Raw genomic sequence first — 9,050 nt, 5'->3', positions numbered from 1 at the left:
TATTAGTTTTTATAATTGTTTGTAAATTATCTGATAATTTTCTGTGTAATTATGCATGTTCATATGTGTCTCTATAATTTTCTAAGTGCTGCATACTCCCCTGTAATATTCTCCATGCATTTAGATAATTATATGTATTTATTGTGTATTTTTCAAAATTAATTAAGCATAAATATTTGTTTTTAAGTTAATTCATTTTAATGAATTAAAGTTAAATTCATAAGTATTTATATTTAATTAAAGTTGAATTTTACAAAATATATGTGTAATATATTATATATTATGTGTATTAGATTTTTGATTAAAAGTGCAAAAGGTTTTATTGCTTTTAATTAATCAAAATTCATAATATTCTATTTTGTTTTTATAAAAAAAAAATCTGTTTTAATAGTGCGGTATGACTTTTTCTGACAAAGTCATACCGGCTAAAGCTTCTTCAGTACTCGTCAGGACGCGGTATGACTTTCTTAAAGAAAGCCATACCGTATGCTGCTAACTCCCCTTTTCATTTCCTCGGTATGACATTTCGAAAGAAAGTCATACCGACCCCCTTAAGTCCGTATGACTTAACATAATAATCTCATACCTTTTCTCACTTCATCTCTCTCACTTCACATACACACGACTGCCATTTTTCTTGCTTCGGTTTTCAAGTTTTAACCCCAAAACTTGCTGGTTTCGATTTTCAAGTGAGATTCACTTGCTGGTTACTCATTTTTATTGCGAAAATAGTCGAATTGCTGCCGAAATTTTGATTTTTTCGAAGCCCATTTCACTGAGTTCACCGAGTTCGACCGAGTCAAGGGTTTTGTCACCGATTTCGAACGATTTTCGACTGAGTTTGTGATTCATTGGCAGTGTATTATCCGTTTTGATCGATTTGTGGTGGAGTGGATGAATTGATTTCGAAACTACTGTTATTGGATTTCGAATATTAGGGTTTTGGAGCTTAATTGGGGATTTTTGGACAAATTGGAGACTAAGGCATTGTTTGGGGACTTTGATTAGCCATTTTAAGATTAATTAAATTTTAATTCGAATTTATTCATATAAATCGAATTATTAATTAATTAACTAATTGATATTTAATTATTAATTGAAATTTGTGAGAAATTTGAAAATTATTATTTTATTTGAAAAATTCTCACTTAATTCAATTTTTAATTCTAAAAATGGCCGGTCGCTTTGTAATTGAGGAGACTAATTTGAATGGATTTTTCGACCCCGAGGCCAGTTTGGCTCGTTTTAGACCGTGGGTCCGGTTTCTGAATAGCCAGTCGCTCGTCAGCACTGCTATTACAGCTCATGCAGACCTCCAGATACAACCAATTCAGGACTTCTACTCGACGGCCCTGAATACTACTTTGTTGGATAATCATCGGGTTTCTGGAGATATACACGGAGGACGTACGATTACTATCAGCACTGATGATGTAAATAGGATTTTGGGGTTTCCAAGGGAGAATTTTGATAAACTCCCTACTGAAGCTGAACTCACCAATTTCTTCGAAACAATCTTATATCAGGGAGAGATCAATTTGCCTAGAATGTTGAAAGGCAATCTGAAGCCTGAGTGGGATCTTTTCTTCGACACTTTGGCTAAAGTGTTTGCTCCGACCACTCGCAAGAACTTCAATGTCATAACCTCGCTGCTTCAGAAGATTGGGTTCAGCATTGTTTATAATCGTCGGATTAACTTTGGAAAGCTTATTCTTCAAGCCATTCTCTCCAAGTTGGGACCTCTTAGGAACAGATCTGTTGAACAGAACGCAAAGGTTTCCTGTTTCTATCCAAGGTTTATTATGCTGTTTCTGAATGACAAATTGACTGACGCTGAGAAGGAACACTACTCTAACTCTCCTGTGGCACCAGTTCCTCGTGCCTGCACCAAACTTATGACTCAGTTGGATAACAAGAACAAATTTGCAGCTATTCCCCTTGTCACTACTCCTTACATGCTACAAATGTTCAATGCTCCTCTTCAACCGTATCAACTTCAAGTGGCTCCTCCACCTCAACCTCAGCAACAACAACAGCAGCAGCAACCTCAAGAACCTCAACCCCTGCAGATTCAACAACCTACACAACACCATCAACAACAACTTCAACATCAACAACAACTTCTACAACAACAACAACAACAGCATTCACCTCAACAATCCCAAGAAGCACAATCTTCACACCATTCATCCAACCAATCATCATATCACTCCCCTATCCATCAACAAGAACAATCTAACCCTTCATTTGAAGATCAAACTTTGGATTATGATCTCTTCGAGCATCAACCATCTTCATCTGAACCTCTCCCACACCAAACACAATCCCAAATCATCCCACAAACACAATCTACCTCACAACCCCTTCCCTCTGACTCTCCTATCAACCCAGAGCTGCAGTCCTTCCGTCAGGACCTACAGGTAGCTCAGGTACTTTCTAACTTATCATCTAATTTCAATGTTGATACGTCAGATTATGGTTGTGATCTTGTTTGTGACCTTGATTTTGTTTTCCAGCCTACCAGCAATGAACCTGACAACACACAGGTTCATAACCTAGCTGACGATTCAATTCAACAAACTCTCGTTTCTCCAAACACATCAATCAACACTTATATGCAACCTGTTCGTAAAGTTGCGAGGAAACGGAGTTCGAGTAGTTTAATGAGTCAACCCACAGCTCTGTCTCCCTCAAAGAAGCAAAGGGTGGAAGCCTTGGAGACAACTGTAGCCTCATCTATGCCTTCCCAACAAGGCTCAGATTTTGAAATGGCAGATAAACAGTCTCTGGACCCATTCTCTCTACAGGATGTGGCCATTGAAATTGACCGTCCGGCCGCGGTAACTTGTACTGAGTCAAGCACTGCGCTAGCACTCACGCTAGTGCCAGCCCAAACAGATACACAGGTTACTATGTTCACTGAGTGCACAGATTTTCAAAATCAATGTATTATATATGAAAACTTTGCTGATCATCCTTTCTTTTCTGATCAGGCGGAACTTGGCAGCGTGCAAGTTAATCTGCCCTCACAGGCGTCCGGAGGACAATTTGTTCCTCCACTACCTTTGAACCCATCTCAGGGGACATTGGTAGTATATACAGGTACAGCAGGAAGAGTGAATGAACAGAGTGATGTAAGGCAAACACCGAGCGATACACATGCACGTGAGGCTAGTGAAACAGCTTTGAGTGTACGTGAGGTGAGTGCACACACTGACCCTGCTCTGTTTGAGGAACAAATGGCAAAGCTAAGAGCTGAGCTTGCCAGAATGATTGCTGAGAACGAGAAGCTCAAGGGTGCACAGTTGGTGACCCTGGAACAGAAAGCTGAGGAGAGGCCATCCAGTTCCTACAGGGATGAGCTTAAAGAGGAAATACATGAGTTGGCTGTTGAAATGAGGTCTAATCATGAACTTTACATGTCCAAATTTGAGACCATCGACAACAAGTTAGATCAACTCCTCAGAAACTCAAACAAATCTGATGATCAACCCTCTAGAGAGGATCCCTCAACTAAGGGGGAGAATAGAGAAGACAAAGGTGACAGGGATGATAGAGGCAATAGCTCAAATCAAAGCAACAAGGATAATACCACTTCTGGATCTGCCCCTGACAAAGAAACTCATAAGTCTAAAGGCAAAGAACCGTTACATCAGTCCGACAATGTTTTCAATTCTGATAGTTATGATGACTATCCACAGGATATGGATGATGATGACATCTTCGATGCTACCTATCGTCAAGCAGAAGAAGAAGAAGGTAAATTTGATGAGGGTTATTTGTTTCAGGATGAAGAACCTGTTGACCTAGAACATGAGGAGAATGTCCGGAAGTTCAAAGCTGAAAATGAAGCTAGGAAGCGTAAGCTTCGTGATTTCCAAAAACTTCTAGAGGACAAATTGATCACAGAAGAACAAATCAAGATCGAGAAACAGAAAATCTATGATGCTGCAATCAAGCAGAAGAATCTTGATATAAGGAGGAAAGAAGGAAAAAGCTGGGACATTGCAAGAAGAATCTTTAATGGACCTCAAAGGGAGCCTTTCGACGACAAAAAGTTCTTATCTCTGATCTATGATCTTAGAGAGGTAAACCCTGACGAGGATGTCTTTATGCATGCCTTTGCTTTGGAATTAAATTATGTGACTGTGGGGGTCAACAATTTGCTAGAGCAATGGGAGCTAATTGTCTATACACAGAGGAATGGTTCTTTCAGACTATCTGTCGAATCTATGAAATCATTCTCTGTATCTGAGCTCTGGGTGCTTCGAAACAAGGTTAGGCGAAGCTCCAACCTGAATGAACTCCTTCGTGACAAACTGCTGGAACAAGCTATATTCAACAGACCTCAGGTTGTCAGGAATCCTTACTGTGTTAAGTTCGTTCACAAGGAGATCTTCAGCACTGTCTATCTCAACGAAGAAGCCTTGCCAAAGTATCCAGCTAAACAACTTGCTCTTGCCTCCATTCTTTTAAGAACCAAGGGCTTTGCTTCTAAAGCTAAGTCTGATGCTGATGATGTGATTCTTGCTTACTGCACTCGAAAGAATGTTGCTCAGTACTTTCGAAGGATGAAAAATGTTACAAAATCTCAGCCATCAGACTTCCGCGAAGACCCTGTGGATTTGGAAGTACTACATCAACTGGCTCTGGCAAAGGAACGAAAGAAGCGTGGTGAATCCACTACATCTGAAGTGCCAACCAGGGAAGAACCGTCAACTCCTATCCTTCACACTTCTGATATCGAAGAAGGAGAAGTTGATCTTTAGATTCATTAGGGATTTGTAATATATGTTCAATAAGAACATCCTTTTGTAATCTAATGTAATCTTTTGAATTCTGGTGAATGTTTAATGAAATACCAGAAACTTTTTGCTATTTACAATTCATGTTTAATCCTTTGTCTTATCAGTTAGTTGAGTTATCCTCTCGATAATTTGCATGTTATGTTAACAAACAAATAGGGGGAGATTGAAAGGCATATGTTTAGCCTATTTGTAATTAAAGAGGTACCAACTCAACTCTGATAAGAAAGCAAGGTAAATAGCAAGTACTATTGAAGGAATCCGTACGAAGAACGTCAAGTGATTTATTGAAATTATATGTCTGAAGAATTTCAGGATGATGCTGCACACCACTGGAAGAAGTTCATTAATATGTTCAAGCCTCAGTGTACAAATAATCTTTTGTAGCACGTCCAGAAGTCCAGAAGGTATAAAGTTTTAATACTTTATTTATTCAGAAGATTCCATACTATTGTTACTAATGAAGAAGAACTACGAAGACAAAGAATCGACGAACAAGTCACATCTCAAATGTTTATTTGATAAAGAATATTTAATTCAGCTAGATACAGATGAACCAGACAGTACATTTGTGTGTCAGCTACTCTAATTAAGTATTCTGCATCAACTACAAGTGGCCGTTCGATCAAGACAAAGATCTACAAAGTTTAATCAAGCCTGAAGTCTCTGCAGATGAAGATATACAATATTATAAGTATTTATTTAATTATCTCACTAATCAAAATAATTAAATTAGCTATATAATTTATTTATTAAATTGATTCACCTTCGAATTAATTTAATTTATGAATTTATATATTTAATGTAATTAAGTGGGTAATTATCTAATATTTATATATATTAAAACAACTGATTAATGCATCACATGACTCGGTATGACATTATTTAATAATGTCATACCGTGCCCTGCTACCAGACTTTCTCAGAAATGACTTGAAAAAGTCATTCTGATGACAGTTGAGTATACATTCCATTCGGTATGACATTCTGATTCAATGTCATACCGATTGCTTGCATATGGCTTGCACTGGTATGACATAATAATGTCATACCGTGTCTTTGATTCAGGGATTCTTGGTTGTGTGTATGACTTGAGTAATAATGACTTAGAAAAGCCATACCGAAGTGATCAGAATGGCTTTTGTGTTAAAAGTCATACCGAATGACTTAGTGGCCAAGTCAGATTAAGTCATACCGAGTTTTTCAGTATGGCTTTCTCTTAAAATGTCATTCCTTCTCCTTGTTTGGCATGGCTTTGCTTTATTAAGTCATTCCTAAGCTAGAAAGTCATTCCTTTCAATGTCATACCTAGATCCAAGTGATTTGCCTATAAATATGGCTTCACTTCTTCATTTCCAAGTGTTCAAGCATTGTAAAAGCTTTCAAGTTGTTTGTAACTTGCAATTGTTATATCCACAGTTTTCTGTGCTTTGATCACTCGATTGTTTTAATCACTAAGTTAGAATACATCCTGTCGAATTTATTCTACGAACTTTAGTGGACATTAAAACGAACCTTATTAATTATATAACGACTTAAAACATTGTTATATTAATTAATTAAAATCTGATTACACTATACCATAAATGGCCTTCAACAACATTGTCAATATGTTGTCAAAAGCCCAAAAATTGTTGCAGCAGACTAAAAATTTTCTATGGCAACAGTTTATGTCTGTTAGTATTTTTGGCGTTGCCGTAGCTTGCAAAGCCAACAGTTTATATCCAAAGGCAACATCGAAAATTCTGTTGCCAAAAAGGCACAATTTTGAAAAAAAATGTGGGACCCACCAAGCAGTGGGTCCATATATTAGGTCCACTGTTTGGTGGGTCCCACTACTGTGTGGGGTACACTATCAGGTGGGCTCACAACCCGTGCTAATAATAAATATAAAACATGATTCATATAGTTGCTAAACAAGAAAATCCTCGTAACCAAATTTAACAATTTCAAAATCCAAACACCCCACAATGGTGTATCCACAACCATAAAAACAAGTGTTAAAGTATCACAATTAACTGAAATTTAAAAAATAAAGAGTAACAGTTCAAGCTCCATCCTCTCCATCATGCCATCGTCTCACCTTGAGCCTCCAGTGGTCTGGATTCAGTCTCTCTACAAAATCAAGTAAGAAATCATTAAAATAAGAAAAGAAAGATGTTATGTTACATTAAATATGTGGAGACAATATACAAGGGAAGATTAACTAATAATTTACTAACTAGGCAGAGCATGAAAGATAGAACAATTCATATATACATATATACCTATTTAAAGTAGCGGAGATGAGCATCCATTATACCATTAAGGCACATATTTCATAACCTGCAAGAGAGATAAAAATGGTGCCGTAAGTGCAAAATATAACATATTTCTCCTACCAGATTACTAGTCTGCTAGACACCATCAGATGCACTACTGAGCTCCCCTGGAGGTTTTTGATAGCTAATAAACCTTCATTAATAACTGAACAAACAAATATAATACAGAGTTTATATGTGTGTGGAATTAAAGTTCATCAACTAATTAGAATAAAATATAGAGAGTCGGCAGATATAGGTGAATCTACCGTCAAAAGCGAAGGCCTTCACTTCAGCACAATAAATATGCTTAGATCAGTTTTATGTCACCGTGCCTAAAGTTCTGAATAGAAAAGGAAACAAACAAAAACAAGCTGATCCCATTCAGAGTGCTATGCTTTGATTGTCCTCTTCATTTAAAGTTTCATCATCATTCTCACTCGACTTGGACCAAAATTGTTCTTCTGACCTATGACATGTTTTAACATAAACTATAGGAGACATTATCATCTTTAGCTCAGTGAAGAAAATATAGAAAGATAAATATAAACTTATGGATACCACTGACTTTCCTACTAGATAAAGAAGAATATAAGCTTATACCTCCTTAAGCAACTTTATCAAACAATATTACGTAAATCAATATATAATAACATGATATGTGTCACCTCGAAATGTATAGGATGTGCTCCCCTGTATTAACTTAAGCATCACAATATTCTTGATGCTTCTTAGAAAAACAGGGCATTTATTCTGTAATAAATAGGTAAACTTAGAATGAAGCATATAACATCTTAACTTTTTAAACCATATATTACTCAACCAGAAAGCCAATAGACTGTAAGAAGTTTATAAAGAATATAACATAGTAAATCAACACACATCTAGAAACGTATCAAGGTACTAGTGTTCTGATATAGAGCGTCTCCTTAAATCCTAGTAAGCTAAGATATACAATAGCTTATAAATCAGGTTATGCTATAGCACAATTAACTAATACAATTTTGAGCATAAACAGCCAAGGAATGAACTCAAAGACTTATGGTAAATATACAGGAATTCCTCATTCAGTTTTAAAGGTGATTGGAAAATCAATACATTCACATTATTACATGTTTTTATTAACGCATCTATATTATCCTAATATAACCAGAATGATATATTTCCACGCAAACCATGAGCCCTGTGTAAAATTCTTCCTTTGGAATCGCAGTAGGTGCGCCAAAGTAAAAGAACTAAGCAGAGTCGCAGCCTACCATAACTAATCATAGCACTATACATATGAATTAGTGACAGAAAAAACACCCAATTTATCTTAATGATAGCTCTACAATAGAAGCCCCAAATTTGAAGCCCTAATCACCACTGAAAAATAAAAATAAAAGATATTTTAAGAGGACAAAGCCCTAATTAATCGCACAAATGTAAATGTGTATAGATTTACCAATTAATCGAAGAAGAAGAGTTGAAGCAACAATCTGAAGCTCTAATCACCTGCAAAATCATAAAATAAACAATAACAACCTTTTAATTGAAGCCGCAAAAATGGGTATTCAAATACCAATTATTCGATTTGTTCTTCGTGATAGAGTTTTGTTCGAGAAAGAGTGTGGAGAGAGCGAGACCGAGAGAGAGAGGGGGTCCAGAGAGATAGAGAGAGAGACGGAGAGCTCGAGAGAGAGACGAGAGAGAGGGAGTCTTGCAATATGTGTGTGTTCGTCTGAGAAGGAAACTAAAAGTAACCAAAATTTTGTTTTGGGAAAAAAGACCGCTCAACATTTCATCTTGTATAATGTAGTTGTAAGTTTTTAATTTTAATTATCATATTTATTATTTATTATAAATTTAATATTAAATAAAAGATACATTAAATAAATTTTAAATTCTTATTTCTTTTTTAACATTACTAAAACAAAGATAGTATACAAAATAAATTTTAAATTTT

At 36.2% G+C, this 9,050-nt stretch overlaps 1 long non-coding RNA gene across 3 annotated transcripts; it reads right to left on the bottom strand.

The window, feature by feature from the left end:
• Nucleotides 1-6,665: 6,665 nt before the first annotated feature.
• On the bottom strand, nucleotides 6,666-8,849 carry LOC135150809 (uncharacterized). 3 transcript variants are annotated; one of them, XR_010289123.1, is made up of 3 exons: nucleotides 7,375-8,849; nucleotides 7,073-7,130; nucleotides 6,666-6,920 (listed from the first exon to the last, which is right to left on the bottom strand). It is a non-coding gene; the product is annotated as an uncharacterized LOC135150809 (long non-coding RNA). The 3 variants fall into 3 exon arrangements; XR_010289122.1 differs by having other exon boundaries at nucleotides 7,073-7,858; nucleotides 8,550-8,849; XR_010289120.1 differs by having other exon boundaries at nucleotides 7,073-8,849.
• Between the last annotated feature and the right edge of the window lie 201 nt (nucleotides 8,850-9,050).

The sequence above is a fragment of the Daucus carota genome, chromosome 1, assembly GCF_001625215.2.
Source record: "Daucus carota subsp. sativus chromosome 1, DH1 v3.0, whole genome shotgun sequence".
Classification (NCBI taxonomy): domain Eukaryota; kingdom Viridiplantae; phylum Streptophyta; class Magnoliopsida; order Apiales; family Apiaceae; genus Daucus; species Daucus carota.
This window is presented reverse-complemented; position numbering and strand designations above follow the sequence as displayed.